At 35.9% G+C, this 23,681-nt stretch overlaps 1 protein-coding gene and 1 non-coding gene across 2 annotated transcripts in view; both read left to right on the plus strand.

Annotated features, from left to right (window-relative positions):
* Positions 1-23,681, plus strand: part of LOC111045975 — a 65,513-nt gene that overhangs the window by 9,335 nt on the left and 32,497 nt on the right. The window lies entirely within an intron of this gene.
* Trnal-caa lies at positions 12,309-12,424 on the plus strand. Its single transcript has 2 exons — positions 12,309-12,346; positions 12,379-12,424. It is a non-coding gene; the product is annotated as a tRNA-Leu (tRNA).

A 23,681-nucleotide genomic window follows, 5' to 3' on the forward strand; every position in this document is an offset into this window, starting at 1 on the left:
TCATTGATGAAGAAGGAGTAGAGGATAGGTCCAAGCACAGATCCTTGGGGGACACCTGCTGTTGCTGGGGTGAGAGCTGAAGAGTTTACTGAAGATGGGGTTTGGTTGTGAACTTCGAAATACCTATTAGTAAGGTATGACTTGAAGAGTCTTATTGTTGAAGGTGGAAAGACAGATGAAAGTTTATAGAGTAGTCCATCCAGCCACACAGTGTCGAAGGCTGCTTTGAAGTCTATAAAGACTGCAGCCACGTGCTCTTTCTTGTTGAAAGAATCTGATAACTGAGAGCAGAATTTCATTAGTTGCAGTGTTGTTGAACAACCTGCACGAAATCCAAACTGCTCTGGCCTTATCACACTATCTAATGTATCTCTTATATGTTTCTCCAGAAACATTTTCTCAAAAAGCTTTGAGAAAAAACAGGGTATGGAGATTGGCCTGTAGCTGGATGGTAGGGTGGAGCGTTTTCCTGGTTTAGGAGCAGGAATAATTTGCTCTTTTTCCATTCTGAGGGGAAGTGTTGGGTGTTCAGAATGGAATTGAAAATTACAAGCAGGTGTTGGGCTAGCTCTGGAGGCGCATTTAAGATGGCCTTCCCAGAAATACCATCAAGACCTGGGGCCTTTTTTGGATTTGTATTTTTAAGTGCATTTGTTATATCTCCCATTGTAAAAGGTGAGAGATTATTTGGGGTGGGGTCTTGCACTGTTACTAAAACACTGTCAACTATTTTTCTAAAGTGGGTGCCGAGCTCTTGACTATGAGGGACGGGTGGATTTGAGAAGTGGAGTTCTAGATGGGAGGCAAACTCATCCACTTTCTCTTGGTTTGAGAAGATTAGCCCATTTGGGCCCTCAAGTGGAGAGTTTGGAGGTTTTTTCCTGAGAAGTTTTCGGGTAGCTTGCCAGGCTGAGTTGGGTGGCAAAGAGGTGAGATACTCTTCCCAGGATTGGAGGCGATGTAGTTTCAGCAGTTGAGAGCATTTGTTTGATGCTCTATTGAATGCATATTTGTCAGCAGGAGCTCGTGTTATCTGCCAACGTTTGCGAGTGCTGCGGCGCTCTCTGATAGCCACTTGAATTTCAGTGGGAAGTAGTGAGCGTCGTTGGGGTGGGGCTAAGGAAGTGTTATCAGCTAGTGCTGTTTTTATAACTTCCGTAATATTTGCTGTATGAGCTTCCAAGTCGACAGTGTTCGAATGTGTGCTTGGAAGGATGGGAATAGAGTTTGACACACTTTCATGATACTTCCTCCACTTCACTGTAAGGCGATGTGGAGGTGGTCTTGCAATGTAGTCGGGATTCACAAGAGTGAACAACACTGGCAGGTGATCTGAAGACAGGTCCTCGACCACCTCAACCAGGGAGGTTCTTGTGAGTCCCACTGACAATGCATAATCCAATATGTCAGGTTGAGCAGCTTGATTGCACATACTTGTATGTGTGGGAGATGATGGGACATGGAAATGTATGTCTGTGTCAAATTTTTCTATGAATTCAAGGAGAGATTTTCCTGCTATGGTACTTACCACCCATTGAACGAATTTTTCTGAGCTCAGAAAGCTCAGTAGACCTCCCTGTCCTGTTGAGATTGTGAGGAGGGAGGTTGTGAACTTCCCGAGTTTGACTCCACTGAAGGTGGTGTCTTTGTTTGGGAAGGGAGAGAGGGGAAGTTCTCTCGAATATTGATAATAGGTGAGGAGGGAACCCTTTCCACTGGGGGTGATGGAAATTTATTTTTCACTATCACTGGTCGTTCTTTGATGAATACTTTTGTCACTTTGTGACTACGTGGAGGGGGTGGGGGACTCGGACTATTCCCTGTAGCCCCCTGAACGGCCGCCGAGTAGGAAAGTGAGGCTGGATCAGCCACTCTCGCCTCTGTCGGCCGCCGTTCCGCGACTGGAGGCTGCACGGAAGTCGACTGTTTGGAGACAGTCGATTTTTTGGCTGGCAGCCTGTTAATTTGAGCCTGGTGTGTTGGACACCCTCTGTAGTTGGCTGTGTGAGCTCCTTGACAATTCACACAACGGGGCTTCTCTGATTGAAGATCTCTCTTACAATCGCTTGCTTTGTGGTTATCTCCACACTTAACACAACGTGGTGTGTGGAAACAATTCACTGAACTATGGCCATATCGCTGGCAATTGAAGCATTGTGGTATGCTTGGCTTGGGCTTGTAAGGCTCAACTTGAACTTTGATGCAGAACAGGCTGCTAAGAGAGTAGATTTTTTTAAAATCTCCCTCTTTCTTTAATTTAATTATGAAGAGACTATAAGGCCTCCCACGACTGGTAATGGGTGTTACACTTGAGATGTTAAACCCAGCTTGCTATCGAGGGTAGCTGAGTAGCCCCCTTTTATTCACAGTCCCCGAGTTCACCTGCGCTGCTATTGGCCGGCGGTGCTCGGCCAATAGAAACGCAGGAACGGGTGGCGGCGACTGAGGCGCACCCTGGTGGCGGGTGGGTCAACCACTCATTTGGTTGATGCGTGGCGTGGGGAGCAGAGCAGAGCGGCAGGCTGAAAGGTAGCGAACGCGAGGGAGGTATCAAGGTGTTCATGTGATACAAGACTTTGATACAGAGTTCCAAGAGAAAACTAATGGCGAAAACCACACATTGATATATTACCCCGTATCAGTTTGCTGATTTAAAATTTGTAAATTATGTTGTACCAGCTGAAATCATGTGTCAGCGCATGAAGGCCTGTCAGTGTGATGGCTTCCAAAGAGCCTCAGCTGATGTTATGAATGAATGAATGTGAGAACTGTTGTAATTGAATGCAAGGAATTCTCCAGCTGACTAAATGATAAATCACAACTTTTTCATGCACTTTCAATGTTATTTGTTATATCCTGAAAAAGGACGAAAGAGTGAGTCAATTTTGATGTCCAACGAACTCGACCTGTAAAAAGGTTCGAAGAATATGTGCTAAAAATTGAGCTTATTGAAAGTTATTGTAAAACATACAAACAGACGGACAAAGACTTTGGCCTTGAGTGAGTCGGGGGGTATTCATCAGCGGGGTAAACTCAGGAAAAGGCTTTCTTCAATAGGATATTCACAATATTCAATGGATTCTAAACTGTGTGGGAGGTGGGACGGTTCCATCCCATCATTGAAGGGTTTCACATTTTTGTGGAAAAATGTGAAAACTTATATTTTTCTTCACAACCACTAAATTGATACAAAATCGAATGAACTATATTTATAATTATAATTTATACTATATTTTCCATTCTCACAATATATTATCCAATACAGTACGACTTTCGGAATAGTAAAACATAGATAAATTTAATAATTGCATTCATATTGCCTTTGATAAAGCTCATCTTTCTGAACCTCCATGTACGTGTAAATTGTAGAACTTACCAACCCATTATTCTGAGAGCAGTGTCGAATTTCATTAAGATCCAAATGCCATGAGTTTGGTGAAATTTAATAATGCACCAACAATTCAATTCTTGAGACACAAAGATTAATCTCCGTTGATGATGATAATGCGAACGCTCGCCTCTGTGGTCTGTGCGAATAAAAGCTTCAGCACAGTGTAACAGGGTCAGTCTGCAGCTCTGCACTCAACACCGCTATCATAATAATTTATAATGTTGTGAAATAAACCAATTACAAGAGAATTTCACAATGTTTCCTTTCTCATCCTTACACTTGAGATACAACTGAATGCATAAACGAACAAACATCAACAGAACTCATGATTACTATTTAATTATGGTATTCAAAAATGAATGAAAATTCAAGCTGCTCACTATTTCACATACAGGTAATTGAAATGTGGAGCGACGATTTCTGTGGAAAATATGAATCCAGTATTGAAATAATCTTGCGGAATAATTTCTGACATATCAGACAAGGAGTAGTGGTCATTACTCTTCTTGCTCATCTATCTTCTATCTATATTCACATGTATAATAAATTATATAAAAGTGAAATGGCACTGATTCATTAACTCACTCACTCACTGATTCACAATCAACAGAACTAAAAGTCTACTGAACCAAATACGTTCAAATTCGGCATGTATGTTTAGGTGGCCTTCCAGAACGGATTTGAAGAAAAAACTCTAAAGATACGCCGAAAATCTACATTTTTTCTGGGTTTTCTCAGCTCTTCCAAGAACTAATAGGCAAAAAATTTTCAAATTTAGTGAAGAAGCTCAACTAAGGGGCTAAAAATATTTTAAAGAAAGAGCTTTGAAAGTTCACCAGCGATATGAGCAAAATCGGCTTTAGTCTAGAAGTCTATATTTGACTATTTGGCGGGAGAAAGAAAGTTCAAATGAAGAATGCAGGCGAGTGAACCGAGTTTGCTGTTCTCATCTTGAATGATTCAACCGTTGGCCAAGGAGGCGGTGCCTCCTGGGGGCGGTGCCTCCTGTCCACACGTTTAAGACGAGCGAAGCGAGCCTGCCAGTTAGAATCTCATATAAAATACAGTATAAATAATGTTATATAAAATCCATTCTACTCATTCATTTAAAAACAAAAAGTTCACAATTTTAATTGATGCTAAACTGAACAACATGCAAAGGAAAACGTCGTTGTGTCAATGTATTCTCTACAATCCGATTCCTATTTCTATACTTAAATTATTACATATTAGTAATAATTTATGACTGTAATAAACATTTAATTGATAATAATGATGTAGTATGAAAAAGCCATTAAAACGAATTCAATGTAAATTCAAGTGATTGATATTAGCAATAGATTCATTGAACTTCTACAGCCTTTTGTTCCGGCTGTAGTGAAAGTCTGGAGTGATTAGAAGTTCACTAAAATAATAGTCACTTTGCATTCTATACTGAACTATTATACGTTCTAGGTTCTACACTTATAGTTTTATGCCCAAGTTATGTAAGTATTATTAACTGTGGTTATTCGGATAGTGAGAAAATGCTTGGAAGTATCCTTAGTAATAATTTATTAGATATTAATCTTTTGGAATGATTAAACTAGCATCTTCTTATTTTTTAGCCGACTTGTTTCGGCAATGATGCCATATTCGACTGCCAAATTAAATGATTAGGAAATATATTTGGATTATATAATTCTCGTGATATACAACTATAGTTCACTTGGGAATAAATACATTTACTCTTTCTCGAAATAGTTGTTGTGACAAAGATCACGGTTGAGTCAATCACTGATTACTTCAGTAGAAAAAACGTATTAAGACAATATAATCAAAACTAGGTTGGATTATTATTTGGAAATGGCAAAGCACAAAAAATGGAAGTTTCAAATGAGATGAGTGTAAAGACAGCAAACTTGTATTCCATGTTTCAATAACGATAGATAGGCCGCCTAATGAAGTTTGTGGTAATTGCACCATTTTATCAAAGCTAAGCATACTGACTTCTATTAGTACATAGATTAGCGTATAGATTTAGAGAATATATTAAGCTGTAACCAAAACAATCTAGATAAATAGTAGCTGACTATAGCTGATGAGATTTCCTGTTGTAAAGAAACTGGGTCAATGTATCGAATCAGGTAGAATATAAAATTTTCATGAATAATGTCAATCATGTCTCAATGCTGATGTTGTCATGCTCTAATCAAACATTGGAAAACTGGAAGATTTTCCGCCCGTCTTTTTCGCGAGACAGGTTTCAAAAATGAACATTATGTTATAGTTCACAAGCTGTCATGGTGGTATACTATCCATTCTCATAATCTTCATAGATCTTTTTCACAGATTACGTGTGGAAAAATCTGGTGTGGCGCACCAATACCTACTACTACATCTAATAGTACTAATACTACAAGTAATAGTAGGTATTGGACACACACACACACACACACACACACAAACTAGTTTTTTGGACTCAGGGGACCTTGAAACGTATAGAAATTTAGAAATTGGGATACCTTAATTTTTTTTCGGAAAGCAATACTTTCCTTACCTAGGAAAGTAAAAATGTGCGTTTCGATGTAAAATCAATATGTTAAGTATGTTAAGTAGGAATTATCAAGTGAATCATTTTATTGACAGTAATCCAATCATATAATTCATAATCCAAATGAAAATTCTGTAATATTTTTGAGATGAAATTAGAGCAATGAAGTGGAATATTTGATTGTTATGAAAATAAAGTGAAGTCTCACACTTACAAAATTAAAAGAATATCTTGTGGAAATCGGTATTGATTACCACCCCTTGAACCATATTAGTGTCGGTTAGCTAAATGATGTAGCTGATTATATATTTGAAAAATTAAAAATAGATAGTCAATTAATGAGAAAAGTTTCGTTTTTTAAAAAACTAAATGCAATTGCCAAAAACTTATTTATTCAGACACGTTGAGGCAATGTTAAAAAATTATCATTCTCTAGGCTACTAGTAAACTCATTATCATCTGTTTAATTAGTTTTTCTGAAGGATAAGCTAGGCCAGAATGCAAGCCATTTTTAAATCTAGTTCTATGGAATTTTGTATTCAATATGAAAATCTCTCTCAGTTAACCAATTCACACTACCCAGGGAAGTTTCCCAGGAAAACTCTCTTATAGAGAGAATAAAGTTGTAGTGGTTTGAGGAATCGAGCTCATCCAACTCTTCCTCTTCACTGTACAGGTGTCTACTGTCTACCCTGCTCATGCAAGAGAAGTTTGGATTGCGCAATCCCTCCCTTCGACCCAATTCTCTGTGCTCATTTTGCAGCAATAAGATTATTTCAACAACCACATGTATTACCTAGCTGACCACGAGTATTTGCTTTGAAACCAACGATTCAATTAAATAACTTTCTCTTCATCTCTAACACCACAAGTTGTTGGTAGTTGGCTAATGGGGTAGGAACTTATTTATAATCCACAATCTACTTGGAAACTAAGATATTCTTGAAGGTTTGAATAATACAAAATATCAAGGTTAATAGATCTGGATACGTTCAATACTATCAAGTAGTATAAATACGTTGAATAAAAACAAAAGATGGTCCCTAAATGAATAACCCAACTCCAATTATACTCTTTCATTTGAGAAAAGCCACAAATCGCATACCAAATAAGTTACATGAAACTAAATGAAGATTACTAAATTAGTTTATTTAGGGTAACCGTCCACTGGAACCGTACTCAACCAGTCCGTTCGGCCGTTGGATCGGACGAATCTGCCGGCCGAATACTCGGCCGAATATGGTCGTCCATTGGAACCGTTTACGTCAGTCTAGTTCAGAAGTTGAATGGTTGCCAATATTATTGAATTAACTACCAAGATTTTTCATAAACAATGGTTATATCGAGATTTTGAAAATTAATTAAACAAATATCCACTGAATTACAGTAGTTATTCATTACAATAATTTTACTTTCAGATCCTATTTGTTCAGCAATCTTTGTCCACATATCCCTATGAACATCACGACGATGATATCTTTTGTTTCGCATATCCCACAATGTAACATGCTCTTGAACCAAACTTATCAACTATTCATTGTCCATAGTTACAACTTTATAAAACAGAACAACTTCAACAAACAAAAACAAACAAGACAGTGGAACAATTTTGGGTTAGGAACACTTTATTATTGTCTCAGCTCGAATAGTTAGTTCGTCCGGATAGAGCCGGAAAATCCCATTCAATTCGGATCGAAAAATTGAACGGCCAGAGACGGCCGTGTACGGTCTGTTGTACTGTTGCAATGGACGAGCATCTATTCCTTTCTTTGTTGGGGGACCGTTCGGTAGTTTTCGGCCGATGCTAGTTCGGACGAAAACGGTTCTAGTGGACGGCCCACCTTAGAAGCGGTTTGACTCAGTGTTCGGGCTGATAAGCTATCGCTTAGATAAGTTAAAGAATCATGCGTCTGCTAATCCCGTTGGTATGGTGACCATTTGAACCAATTTCTATGAATATGATTAACTAGCCGTCAGGCTCGCTTCGCTTGCCATATCCGTCTAGCCAGGGGGCTCCGCCCCCTGTACCCCCAACTGGATCGTCCAAAAATGAGATCAGCGGGCTCGCTTCGCTCGCCTGCATGTAGACCTCAGCGTAACCTCTGTACCGAATTCTGGACCCCCGACTGGATCGTCCAAAAATGAGATCAGCGGACTCGCTTCGCTCGCCTGCATGTAGACCTCAGTGTAACCTCTGTACCGAATTCTGGACCCCCCACTGGATTGTCCAAAAATGAGATCAGCGAGCTCGCTTCGCTCGCCTGCATGTAGCCCTCAGCGAAACCTCTGTACCGAATTTGAACGTATTACGTCAATTTGATCTTGAAAAACACCTGTTACTATATCGGCGTATCTTTGGCGAACAAAATTCTTCCAACTCAGCTAAACCTGTGTACTGATTTTTTAAAAAATATATTTCCATCAATTATTGAAAAAGGTGAGGAAACGCAGAAAAGCTGAGAAAACGCTAATTTTGGCTAATTGGATAAATTTAGGAGGTCCTGGATAAATGCATTTCATTCTTCAACTTGGTGCCAACCTAACAAAGTCAACTCAACTTAATGCCAACCTGACAAAATTTTTAATTTAGTTACCAGAACAACTGTTTCGAAGAGGTACTCTCTCTAGTCTAGATTATAGTTCTATATTAACATATGGTATGGACATTTCAATTATAATTTTAAGATATTGGAATAAGAAGAATATACATGCTAAAAGAACTTTAAACCCTTAAAAACCACCCTTAGAGTTAAAATATCGCCAAAAGATTTCTTAGTGCGCCTCTAAAGGGCCAACTGAACATACCTACCAAATTTGAACGTTTTTGGTCCGGTAGATTTTTAGTTCTGCGAGTGAATGAGTCAGTCAGTGAGTGAGTGCCATTTCGCTTTTATATATAGATAGATAGATGAGTTGAATTGAGTTTATAGGTTCTCTTATATCTCATCATAATATTCCTAATTACACACACACACACACACCACACACACACACACACACACACACACACAACACACACACACACACACACACACACACAAGCTCAAGACTCATGCATCACCCTCAGCAAAATAGAATACATATTAAAATCTCAAATGAAGAATGTTTAGTCAATAGAGGACGACGTATTGATGATTCGTGATGCATTTTTTGTGAGAAACTTCGCATGAAAGCGGTTGTTGTTCAACCCTTTCCTTTTTTCCAATAGATGAGTCTGATTAAAATTACGGGGTATCCTGTCTTGTACTATATTGTACTATTTGAACAGAACAATGTCGTGATCCAAACGATACTTTAACTGGTGATGTGGAAATAGTAAGGATATATAGGAATTATCTAAGAATTCCATATAGGAGTGCGCTTTCTATATAAACTTACAATTTGCATGTATAATGACATGGTGACTTAAATATTTGATACTCTGTGTAGATTTGAAGCATTTGCCAGCATCTGGGTCGCAACAATTCAACCGGTTGCAACAGATACTGTCAGAACTATTGCAACGTTTTTAATGAGAACTGATGGTGGAACTGACATAGTATGAGAAGAGATTCTCCTGGTATTGTAGTAACTATTACTCTCATCAGGAACATTCTCAGTTGTGTTGCTGTGGAACGATTTAAAAAAAATCTGGACTGGGCTGTTGGTGTCGTTATAATAAATAACTATATAATATATTATTATGAGTACACACATAATAACAATTATTTATTATTATCACTCCAATGTAAAAAACTCAGGACGCTAGAGTAGGCTACAGTTTTCACAACCAGTTGGATATTTTTTAATCTTCCAAGAGCGGTCGGTGAATACTGGGCTACTAGTCGCTACGGCATAAACAATATTTCCAAATGTAATAACAGAAGTGGATATGTGAATATAGATGTGCAATTTGCGTGAAACATAATTATTTGTAGTTCGTACAATGAAATTATATAATATCGGAGAAAACATAGGACGAAAAATTTACAACTTGGGAGACTACCGTACTTTCTATCAATAGAAGCTCTTGGTGAAATTTTTGAAAAATATCCTCCTATTCGTAGCTTTGAATTATTTTCTTCAACTAATTTCTTTGCACAGAATCATAACCAGGTTGAGGTGACAGTTTGGTTGGCAATAAATATTTCCTTATTATTCTACTGTGGCTTGAGGTTGTGTACAGACTCACGCGCCACGAACACTCACCGCTCACATGCCGCGCACGTCGCTATCTGTTTACGATCACCTACACTGACTTGGCGAATCCTTGCTGTGGAAGATCGTGTGATGCGTGGCGCGTGAGTCTGTATAATACAGCTTGAGGAAGGTCATCTGCGGTACCGATTGATTTTAAGCTTTGATATTCTAATCTACAACTCTTGAGTAAAATACAATTACGGTGCAGTATTAAACACCTCGTATTGCAATCACTTATTTAGTAGTCACTAAATATTTTCATTTTCGAATTCTGGCTTACTGGATTACATGATTTTTCAATCAACTAATTACTACAAAATAAAACTATCATACCCCACCAGCATGAATTCAATTCAATATCAAGATGACAATAAGGAAATTGGAAAAAATCTCTTGTTACTTATCAGCTCGTTACTAGTCATCAACCACTTAAAAAGACGGTATGTTAAATGTTACGTGTTTCAACTATTATACTCATTAGCACTTCACAGACAACTTGTAATTCTCTCGGCATACGAAACTTTTACTTTGGGGAAAATGAAAGTGCCTTAAATGTCTGGCTAATTTGGTGCGGCATGTCGAAAGATGAAATTAGTGACCCAACCACCGTGCAACAGTGTTGTGTGTTGTCAATGACTGTCCAAGACTGAAGATGCTAAAATATTTCTATTCTTCAGTTGAGGACTGTGTTTCCGACTGGTGATCCACAAATCCCTATTCTAATAAAAATATTCGTATTTTTAAATTATACATCCATTACTGTACAGTTTGAAATTTTTCTCTTCCCATTTATATGCTTCATATTTGGTGATAATTTTTCGGGAAGATCCAAGTGATGAGTTCTCAATTCATCCTCTTGTAATAGGGTTACTATTATTGGTTATTAGGGGCTATCTTATGAATGGTATTGTTGGATATTGTTAGGTTGTGCATGAGAATGAATAGTCAATTGGTAGGTATGTAACCCTACTGTACTCAAAGTTGGGGGGTTAGTTTTTTACTTCAAATGGCAATATTCTGGTATTATGAGTAATATAATATGAATATCATTCGAATACCTATCTATATGATAGGCAGGGGTGCCCACCCCCCTTCCAAGCGCATGGATGCACCCCCCCCCCCTAAATTTAGTATATAAATATAGTCATTTTAAACACTGATGACCTCCTTTGAGAAACCCCTCCCCCCAAGAATTTCAAGGATGTAGTCTGCGTCCTCACCTTCACCTGTAATGGGCACCCCTGTGATAGGCCTACACACTCTACTGTAGGTCTATTATAATCTACTGACCTTCTGGAAGCAACGGGAAATAGACGATCTGAGATTTATAGAAACTGGGAGCCTCCCAAACAGCTGGTTAGAGATAAATGAAATCAATACGAAAAGAATGTCACCCCAAAAAATGGTACTTATCTTGAAATCACTGCCACCCCATTAGCATTAGCACAGTGGGTAGGAGTGGGGACTTTTGACAAGTTTATCCATCCTCTAACTATATCATAGAGGCCCGGTTTCATAAAATCTGGCAAATTTTAATCACGGTTAAAACTTAACCGTGAAAAATTTCAATTTCACGAGAACCAATCAGAGAAGGCCATCTTCTTCAAATCCATTATATTCAATAATGGAGAAATTATCTTAAATAATCAGAGAAGGCCATCTTCTGGTTCTCGTGATATTAATCACGGTTAAAATTCAACAGGCTTTTGTGCAACTGGCACAGAGAAAATATAGCAAAATATAGCCTACCAAACCCATATCAATCAAAGCTGTGGGGTGACCGGGGTCAGCCGGTCAGGAATAATAATGTGTTCCAACTTCTGCTGAACATTTCCATCTACAACCTTTCATTGACTGCAATATTATTGAATAGAACAAACCCATTATCTTCAATAAATAACTAATGTTTATTCCGTAGTTGCTTTCAAATTTGTTCCAGGTAACTAGGCTGTCTATTATTCAAATACAATTTGACCAATAAGGACAAGGCTGAAACAAAAGGCTTATGAATTTCATACATAATGAATGCCTCCAAGTCCCTTCACACATTAGCTCTTCCCTTTCACCATTCTATTTATTCCATTCTAATATTATAGAACTAAATAATATATTACTTATTTTGTCTGTGTTCAAACTTAGCGCTGGAAAAGTTCAAAATAGTAATCACACTTTCAAATAACAGTATTTTCATCCTACTTTTCAGTTGTCAGGATGGCCGAGCGGTCTAAGGCGCCAGACTCAAGGTTCCCCTTGTCGGGCTAGTTCCGACCGAGTGTTCTGGTCCTCGTCTGAGGGCGTGGGTTCGAATCCCACTTCTGACAAAACTTTTTGCTCTCGTCAAATACTTCTTTGCAATTTGAAAAATGTTGTGGTAACTCACCAAATTATATCTGATCAATAATATTGTGAATTTAAAACCTAAACATTTCCATCACTATTTTATACGGTAATATTGATAACAACTACAGTAAAATAATTGGTACGGTACAGCAATTTTTTGTTGCATCACTACACTAATATTATTTTATCAGAACGGTTATTTCAAATATTCAAAGCACAATTACTTCTGTTAAGGATTCATAAGAGCTTTTGTGAAAAGATTTTAGCATAGGCCAAATGGTCTAGCTGTCTAGCACAATTATTTACATTAATTTTTATTTATAGAAAGATAATTTGATCACGATGAGCAGGAAAGAGATCATAAGTTAGAAGAGATCCTTTTCTATCTGAAAATCTATAATCATCAATAGAATGAGCTGGTAAGTATTTAATATCCTACACATTATGCAATACAAGTTTACAAAAAATAAAAATGATGACTGAATATATAGAAATATTAAGGCAATATCGGTTTCATAAAAACTTAGAAGTCCTGTACCATACAGGAACAGCTGATTTTATCGGCTATATTGAGCATGGAATTGGAATGGTGATTCTCCTGTATTACGTGACATAAGTTTTATGAAACAGGGCCCTGGTTGAAGAAAAGCCTGTTAAATTTGAATCATGATTAAATTCCACGAGAACCAACCAGAGAAGGCTTTTCGATTAAAGGCTTCTGTGATTGCATCTTGAGGTATTTAATTACGATTGAAATTTTACAGGTATTTCTGCAACCGGACCTAATTGATTTTAATATTTAAAATATGTAAATAATGTACGTCAATAATGAAATTTATCTACACTCCTGTAAGGCGAACGATGTACAGTACTGGAGTAAGTTTCTGACAACTTAATTTATGGATTTCTACGTTATTCATAATTTGATGTAAGTTAATCGATTGCTAACTCCAGTAATTATGAGGAGTTTGGAAAGATAAATACAAATCAACCAAAAAAAGCTTATTTATATTTTTTGAAACTTACAAAAATTAAGTGCAATGTGAATAATATGATTTTTTAATATAGAGCTAGCAATGAGTTAGACATCGCAATTCAGTTAAATGGTTTGAAATTTTACAAAAAGAGTATTTGGTACTGTATTTACATTTTTAGAAGGAATTTCACTATCATTTGCTTTTTATTCCTCAAATATATTTTTAGACTATTTCTCAGATAGGTGTGCGAACAATATTGTTTGAAATTTGAAACAACTCAAACAATAAAATGCAATTATACATACAACTTATTATTATTAATCTTATTCCAATTTTGTAATTTTGTTACAATATGAAAATCTATCTCTGAACAAAATTTGTAAATGCTCTTACATAATTATGTAACGTCCTTTTGGGGTTACATGTGCCCAGCTGACAGTAGTCGGTAGAGCAAATGAGATTTGAATATTTTTTATATTTTTGCGCCTGCTGAAATAAAAATACCTTATGATTCTTACCAGCTCTTCAAGGAGCTTATAAAAATTCTGCTATCAATTGCTGCAAACTGCTGCCGCTTTATCAATCAGCAATCCTTACCGCTGCTCCGATTGACTCCACAATTATAGCTGCTGGAGAGGTAGATAAATATAAGGATTCTAAATATTGCACAAGACAATATAGTACCGACACCAATCCAACTCGCTACCATCTGACAAAGGGGTCAGCAGTGCGAGATAATACCGAGTGTGATCAACGACAGTATTTTAGTTAGAATTCCTTATACTTTCTATGACTTGTAGAACTGCTTCGGCTTAATTCTATGACCCTGTGTCAATTCGACTTCAGTACCATGTTGAACCATTTAAATAAATCTTGAGAACGTAATATTTCTGAAGATTTAATGATCAATACTGTATATGGCTGATTTATCCAACACATTCGGTGAAGAATATAGTTGGTTGATAATTTTATTAATTTGTCAATAATAATAAAAAAATACTAGTACAAGATTGGTCATGCATGAAGACAGGATTATAAATGAAAGATAAACCATTCATCAATTAAAATATATAATTATACATAAAATTATATCCAATGAGCAATAATAAAATATGGAACAATAAATATAAAAGCAATATGAGAAAATATGCAAGAAAAATATCACAGATGGCTCAATTAAAAATCTTATTATGCTTAATAGTATTGATTAATAATTCTTGTAATTTTCCTATCAGCATATATTATAGATTTATATGGCTTAATCGTTCGACTTGCTTTCGCTTATCAAATAAAAATTGATAATTCCGTCTTCCAACAATATAAAAAATTGAATATTAATTCTCAGGGTATGTGTTCGGCCGTCAGTGGAATTTAGATAAAATAACTTATCTTAGGAACTTTGAGCTTCTGGTAATTCTTTTTAAAATAATACTGATATTCAAATACATTAAATGAGCATATGTAATAAATTACATTGTGATAGATACTTAAATATTTAATTCTCATCAATGTTCTTAATAAGACTTTTCTCTTATTTATAATTACTTGCGCAAATAAGTCTAAATCAAGCTTGATTTTTAAAAGTACCCTTCGACGTTGCACTGAGGGCCCTATAAATTATTTTACAACTCACGTGCGCCGATTTTTCACAAATTTAAAGATGCAGCATGGATTCACCTCGTATGTCCTATGCCTTATTCCTGGTGGGCTGCTGTCGTCTTCTCCAATGGAAATAATTATGTTAATAACTCATGTCATAGAGCAACTTCACTGAGTCAATTACATGAACATTTAAAATTTAAACTTTAGCAAAATAAAAATTAAATATTGTAAGGGGTTCATTCTATCTAATGCTCTCATATTGGTTGGTGTCCCGGTCAATCTCTAGCAAGCAAGTGGGCAGGTGATCCTCCCTTATTCTTTTTTGGCGATACTTCCTATTTTTAAATTTACATAGCTGCTGCTGCTATTGGTGGATTTCAACAAATCCCCAATGACATAATTTGACACTGTCAAATATTTCACAATATAAAGACATAGTAATAAGTTATATATGAATGTATTCACACTTAAATTTGATACCATGCTAGTTACAAACACACATGCATTTTACAATAATTATATATTTTTATAATTTTAAAAACGACCACGTGGTGACATTTTGAAATATATATTTTTAGCGCCTACCAAATACTGGATTCTGATTTGTACATCACCAGTTTTTGTACAAAATGTGCTATTACACCTAATAAAACTAGATCCCATTTCATTTTTATTTTTATTATATTTTCATGATTTTTATTTGCTCGTATATATACAATAGATACTTATATAATATGTTTTTAAACGTTTATGTCCTTCATTTAGCATGCTAGAATCTACAAAACCCTTTTTGTCCTCGCTTTATTGAGTGCTGTTTACTTGCAATTATTTTGCTAGAAAGTATCTGTCTGAATCTCAGATGTACAGCTTGACTGCTATTGCTTGACAGCTTGACAAGCTCTATTTCCAAAGAGCCCAACCTCAAATACAATATTATTATTTTTATTAAATAATTGAAAATGATTTCCATTTCGTATTGTTGCAAATAAACTTAGCCTTTATAGTCATTATTATCTTATCTTTATTGTCGACTGATAATACACCTTTCATTAAATGAGACCTAATAATCTATTTCAATGAATGAATGTTATTTGTGCCAAAATGCACCATTATAATTATCACACTGTTGTGTAAAACACACATCCACTTACTGGAATTTAAGAAAAATCTGTAAGCTAGCTGAGATGTGTAAAGATTTTAATCGGTCTATGTTGCTCGACCATTGCCCTGTGCACTGTTCACATAATTATTACCATTATAATCTTGCCGCCTCATAATCTCAGGTTCAAACAGTACTGTTATATAATGCGAGATTCCGCTACCAGAAATGGCCAGTGGGTAATTTGAAATCCAAACGCAAACCGAATAGAAGAAGACGCAAAGGAGCTGTGACGCGGTAATCACTGACTAGCGGAATAGAGATGGCACTGGGGCAGGCATTAACTGTGATAACGGTTATCATTTTAACGTAAACGTTTCTGCCCTGTAACTGATACATTGGAACTAACTTTCTGTTACATCACACTATCTTTTGCTAGTATCTTCTTTTTTCATTGAGTAATGCATCACCACAATCAGTGTGTCTCTGACCGCTATAGAGTCCCTTTCACTTTTTTCAAAGATATCTCCAATGACATTACCATCCCATAACATATTACACATGAAATAACAGTTATATTTTCTTTAATAGTAGCCTATCGTCTCTGATAGCCAGTATCTTGGTGAGAATGTAATTTCTAGCAAATAAGCGAGAATAACAGTGCCGGCTGAACCTTATGTAACAAAGGGTGGAAAATTCCGTGAATTGGGCATTTCTTATTTCTTTCAAATATGAACTGTGATTTTTATTGGGTAATACTTATGTGTAGGCTATTCGAATAAGGATGCAATTTGGACATGGAGGACACGTCAGTTTCAACTTTAATTATGTTTAGAGTACATCAACATCAATTTCAATACCGTATACATTTTTTGAACGACCAACTTAAGACGCTCCTCTCAATTTTGACTGTCGTTTACAACCATTTCGTACAGATTGTATAAATGACATACAATCTCATCAGGACTCAATGCTACACAAAACCGTGCATCGATGATAGTACTGTTATTATTCTGTCTGGTCAAGCAAAACTTGGAGATTTAGGTTAGATCGAACCTTGGATGACAACTATTCGTCTGTTCAAAGAAGGTTTTAAGAGTTGCCAAATAAGAGTAGTTCCCTCTCATTATTATTTTATTCATTTAGTATCAATTTGTTATACATTGTCGAGAAAATGAAAATAGGTTGTCAACTTCAGCTATTAGAGTAGCCTACTATGAATGTAGAGTAACTTGTAGCATGGAGGAGAGAACACGGCAAAGAAGAATAATTTTATACTTTAAATTAAAATCCGTGCTGGTAGCTACGGATATTTTGAGCAGTGAATCCAAAAACATTGTTTACTCACCCTACTGATGCTCAGCCAAGCTATGATATTGTGAGAGAAATTAATGTTGCAGAGTTGAGAATGATTTTCTTGAAGGCTTACTACTCTATTCAAGCGAAATTTGCAAAAGATTATCCCCTCATAATTATTTAATCTATGTTAATATTTGTAGATATTTATTTTTCTCAGTTACTATAGTTTCTTACAAAATAAGATAAGACCAACATATATCTGATTTCTCTACTTTTCTTCTTTATTTCTTTCCCACTTCTTTCTTTCTTTCTCTCTTCTCACTCTCAAATTATTATTCTTTCTCTAGTATCCCTTTTTTTTCCTCTCTTCTTTCGTTTCCTAGTACTCCTCTTCATTTCTCTCTTCTTCCTTTCTTTCTCTTCTTTCTTTCCCTTGTATTCTTCTTTCTTCCTCTTCTTTTTCTCTCCAGTATTCTACTTTCTCTCTCTGGTACTCTTCTTTCTTTCTGTCTATCTTCTTTCGCTCTTCTCTCGCCTACTAGTCAGAAAATGCTAAGACTAATAATAATTGAAAGTAGATAAAATTCATATACTTATTTCAGTAAACTCCAATTTTATTTCACGGAAACTTCGATTGATAAACGTTACAACCCAGACTACAACAGGTAAAATTGGAATCTCTTCATTCAAGTACTTTCCCCTTACTGATATCTTGGTTTAGGAGGAATAGGAACAGGAAACAGGCTTCATAACATAATAGTTTTATCCATTAGTCTAGTAAAATATGAAGTGACACGGGTAATAATGCACGACTGCGGTTGGAATCTGTTACCTTTCTTTCGAAATGCACCGATAATTATCAGAGACCACAACAACAGAGAGTAACAAGCCGTGAGGAGATCCAGAGACGGACAAAATTGGTAGCTAGAGGCTAAGCCAGCGGTCGGCCGGTCAGTTATCGTGTCGTTGGCCGCTGCGGTTCACCCTTGCTGTCGCCCTGGTTGCCGCCCTGCGCCGTCTCTTCACTCCCTCAACTCACACTCTCTCTCTCTCTCTCTCTCTCACTCTCTCTCTCTCTCTCTTGTCTACAAACAAGGCCACCGCCTCAACTGGACACGCCAATTACCCTCGTCAACCTTTTCATCTTGCACTTTTATAGACTTCTGAATGAACAAGTCTGGAGAAATAAATTAGAGCATTTCCTTTGAACGGCCTTCAAACTATGGATGCTGCACAGCATAGTGCTGTGAGAAATAGAGCTCTTGAGTTTGTCACGAAAGGTTTATTGTTTCAACGTTGCATTTGCAAATGAACTTTTCAGCATCCTTAGGATAAGACTCTCTTCATGTATTTTTCTAGTTTATTGTGTTGTGTACTATAATATTTGTTATATTTCAAGTTTCCATGATAATATTTACAGTATGACACGTGTTGTTGGCTTCATTAAATAGTGCACAATCAAATAGTGCACCTGTCAATAGTATAGAGTATAGGAAATGGTATTATCCACTTAAAATCGTATAATTCTTGCTAAACGTATATTTATCAAACTCAGGAAAAATCACTAATGATTTTCACATAGTATAATCGTCAAAATATATTGTTGTGTAATTCATCATTATCCTCTTGAAAGACCTATTCTGCGACTGGATATATTGAAAATGACCAAGAAGAGGTATCTTGTAAAAACCAAATAGAATATATATATATTTCAAGTAGGAACAGTGCATTCGATAACTAGAATACTATTCAATACAATGGAAACAATTCTCTATAACTTCAAAGCTTTACTAATAAAGGAAAAGAGATAGAAATTGGATATTAAATTTATATTGTATTGGGCTTCTACTGAAGAAGACGCCTAGGAGCATATATTTTTCCTTTGCTGCTCAATTGTATAGACTAGTATTGTTTTCCTATCGTCTGAATTCTATTATCCATGAATACTCTAAAATTGTATAATTTATGTAAAGTTTCAAGAGTTGCAGTCGATCGTTACGCAGGCAGAAATAGTGAATAGATAATACTGTACTTTCAAATCCTTGAACTGTTTCGAATCTCATGCAAAATACTGTTTCCACCTCACGACAGTCAACGAGTCAACTCCATATTCAGATTATTATTTGCTTAGTTAAAATACAGACATAATCATTTTCATCAACAATGGATCTTCTGTGTTGAAATGTCTGGCGAACTAAGGAAGGAGGAGGATGGATTAATGGGGGAGGATTAATGCACCTTATGGGGGAGCATTTAATGGCTCATCGTTACTGCTATGATTCAATTAGTAATGAGAATAAGTCCTGTAATTGATCATTTCAACAAAATTCACTGAATATGATTTTAAAAACTAGAAAACTACGTTCTTCATTATAATGTGAAATAAGAAATATGAAGAAGCATTGAACGTTGTTTAATTGTCGTACATGATACCACTAGTTTCCACAAAACTAGAGATCAAGATTGCGATTCATTAACGTTGAATCTTGATTACAGTGATCGTAGGCAGTCAGAAATCTCACCAAAAATCATGTGAAACAATGAATCGGCTCTTTGTTCATTAGTTTGGTATACTCCTAACAGTATAGATCAAAATTCAGATAAGGAATCGTGATTTGAGTCGATGCCAATCAACCAGTTATCAAATTACATTAATACGGAAGAAAGCGTTCCAAGACTTGAATACTTCGCACGCTACTCTCTATGCAGACTCGTGCTGATATCCATAAATAAAGAAAAACATGCATCATTAATTAAGATGCGAGAGTTCGACCTTAGAGTGAAAGGCTGATATTTTTCACGATGACGGATGTCGATCTGTATAAATCTCAGGTGCTTATGTATTCACCCATTCAAAGGATTAGATCGCTCGGGTGAGTGTAGTGAAAACTATTCATATATATATTACAAATCTCGGCAAAGAGGGACTTTCACCTTCTATGAAGAGAACACTGATGATAAAAGTTTCATAGCACTTGTTGCTAATGGGTGCAAAGACATTTTTGCCGATTAGTGTACACTAGGATTACTTTGTTATATAGACATATAATTATCCTCCCTGGAGGAGGGAGGATGATAATAACTGATTGGATCAAGTATGGAAATCATTGTAGGAGACATGTGACCAAATTAACATTGGCTAATATTGTGGGCCGGCAATACTTTTCACAGATTATGAATATTAGTTTGATCACGCCCACAAAGTCCTTCCATTTGCGTGATTCACTTTGCCAAGTATCTGAAGTAGGAAATTGTCTCTTGAGAGAGACTTTCTCCACAGGAATATCGATATCATTCTCTTCAGTCTCCAGTATACATTATCTCTGCATATTGTTTGTTGAATAATATTATATCAGTAGTGTACTCTAGCTTCTCTAGCATACCCATTATCTCATTGCGCATTGACAAATTGGTTTCTTGTTGGCCTCTTTGCACTAATGCTTATTATCAAGCAGACGGTTGCAACATGTCTGTAATAGCAGAACGGCACTATGAGTCGACGATTATTATCAATGCTATTATCATCACCTCAATTGATTCGTGATTTCGATCCTCCAACAATCAAGAAGTATATTTGTTTATTTCAGTAAACAGCTGTCACAATCACTTTGTATTTCTCTTATAATAATATATCGTGGAATTAAACTCTATTAAATTAACAGAGAAATTGGATGAATAAGAGAAACCAAATTGAACTTAAAATTGGTCTTCAACTCGAATCTAGTTTGCTCTTCAAGAAGTTATAATCCTCTTCATAAGATTAGTTGGTTCAGAGATTCAAGAATTATGTGTCACTCGTGAACTATTCGATGCAGGATGATAATGCAAAATATTAAATTTATGAAACACACTTTTTCTTAATCGTATCCAATTGACATTACATAATAAAATCATGTCGATATTTGGAAGTGAACCCATTTTGTATTCGACTCAACTCGTAGTTTTGGTACTCGTAGAGTTGAACACTTCTCATTAGTCAACGCTATATATACATAATCGTTTTACTGTCGCTAAACGTTTCATCATTTTCACATTGGAAATTCGACTCAATTATTATAATGACTGTCATATTTATGATGACAAACATTTCTAATGTGTGTTATAGAAGAGAGCAAAGTGTATTATGAAGGTAGCCGCCATTCATGAAGTTATCACACTTCTCACCAAGTGTGGATGATTGCATTCATCACCAATAGAAGAATTAGTTATCATTGATGAGGTTTATTCGTTCCCAATGAGATGAAGAAAGACGAGATGTCTCTTACGTCTATTTCATAAAAATATTACGATTTTGCCAATAATAATTCATTTGATATGATTTATCAATTGTAGAGCAAGTCTGAATCATTTTTAAAGTCAATTTTAATATATTTTACATTGTCTTTTAATCTTTTCCTGTCCTATTTCCTCGGTCAATGCGCTGATGAGTCTCTTTAATTGCGGATAATACCTGAATAAGCTTTTCACTCATACATGGGTATTAGAATGAGTGGATGGGAAGATGAGAAGACGAAAATGTCCACGCCTATCTTCGGGATTCGAAGGTAGGCTCTTTACGACCAGAAAGAGCGTAGCAGGCTGATGTTGCAATTCACCCCACAACACCACATCTGAAAAATGTTCTTCAGGTCCATGTAGGCTACAATGCAATAAATCGTGTTGTTTCGAGCAATATTTCCAACTCTAGAAAATTTCAACTCAAGCCTGGAGGTTTTTAACTTTCTCAGTTACCTAGTTTGCTAATTATTATAGAAGATTGGATTCCTTGTTATCACCAGGGTGAAATGAATTTTCCTGATTTAGTCTTGGATCTTAGTGATTAAATTCTGTAGAATTCATCGGCTTAAATGATCCAATTGCGTATTAACGTTTTGAAAACTACTTCCGGATAACTAGTCTAGAGTGGAAGTCTATACACTTGCAGACGATTTTTGAAAACGATTTACGGTAAGCAATTGTAATAAGTGCCAGCGCCAGGGGATTAGCCACTTTCTCTCGTTGAAATCATTGCCATTCACGCTCGTTAGCTGTGTTAAGGGTCATAGCGGTATTCGGTATTATTTAATGTGGTAGAATTACATGTAAGAGGCAGTTTTCATATAAATCTGTATGAAGCCAAAGATTGTTTAGATGTGCATTCACATCTCAAAAGCAAAAGGTACCAGGAAAACATGACGAAAACTGTGTAGATGTCTGTATGCTCTTCAAATATTACCCACAACCTTTCCACAGAAGAAAAGGTTATTCCCACAGAGGAATAACAGTTCAATTTAAGTTATGCAATTGAAAAAAATTAGTTGATAAACAATTTGAAAACTTTGTAAACTAATTGGAAGATTGAACTGGAAGTTGAATTGCAACATTATTTTACATTAGCAGGTTATTCGGAGGAATTAGAACTAATGTTTAAAAAATAGCTAACGTCAAATATAATCTAAATATTAGCCAATCGTTTTCCAAAACAATATAAATGTTACATTTATAGAACAATATTGAAAAAATTTCTTACTCAGGAATTTTGGACAAGTATTTCAAGTAAATTTTAGATCTCGTAACCTCGTATACAATATTTAAATATATATATATATATATATTATATATATATATATATATATATATAGTTTATGTACATAGAACCTTCACGGAACCGTAGAAAATTGCACATAGTTTTTGGCAGTATATTAGTTTGAGGTGGTACGAGCAATATCACTTTCGGAAACCTCTCGTCCCATCACCATTCGACAGTTTCATTTTGCTCGGTGCTTCAAGAGAAAACACAGTCAATTTTACGCGTTGTCGGAGCGTGGAAAACTTCAGATGTCTCTCATTAGGACTGTCGTTTTCCTTCCATATGAGGAGTCTTGAACAAACAATACCTGAAAGTTTATTACCTTATTCCACACATTAAACAATCTAATGTTTTTCTTACATTTCAGAAGTCAAAAGCATTTCAATAGCTCAGGTTAACAAACAGTCTATCAAGGCTTTTTATTTTCCTAAATATTTAGAAATAATATAACTACTTGATAATGGAGATTTAGGAAACATTACAGAGTACTGTATAGTGGGATGGTGATTCTCTCTCTCCAATTACTCAGCCACTCCAATAACGATCCAGTTATTCTCTAGATTCTCATTTTGTTGATAAATGATTTGAGAGAAGATCTCAGTTTACTGAGTAATCCATTGATGGAACTCCGACTAGTGAATATATAATTTTTTTCATCTAGACATGAACGTAATCCTCTATCCTACACATTT

This window comes from Nilaparvata lugens, chromosome 3 (assembly GCF_014356525.2).
Source record: "Nilaparvata lugens isolate BPH chromosome 3, ASM1435652v1, whole genome shotgun sequence".
Lineage (NCBI taxonomy): Eukaryota > Metazoa > Arthropoda > Insecta > Hemiptera > Delphacidae > Nilaparvata > Nilaparvata lugens.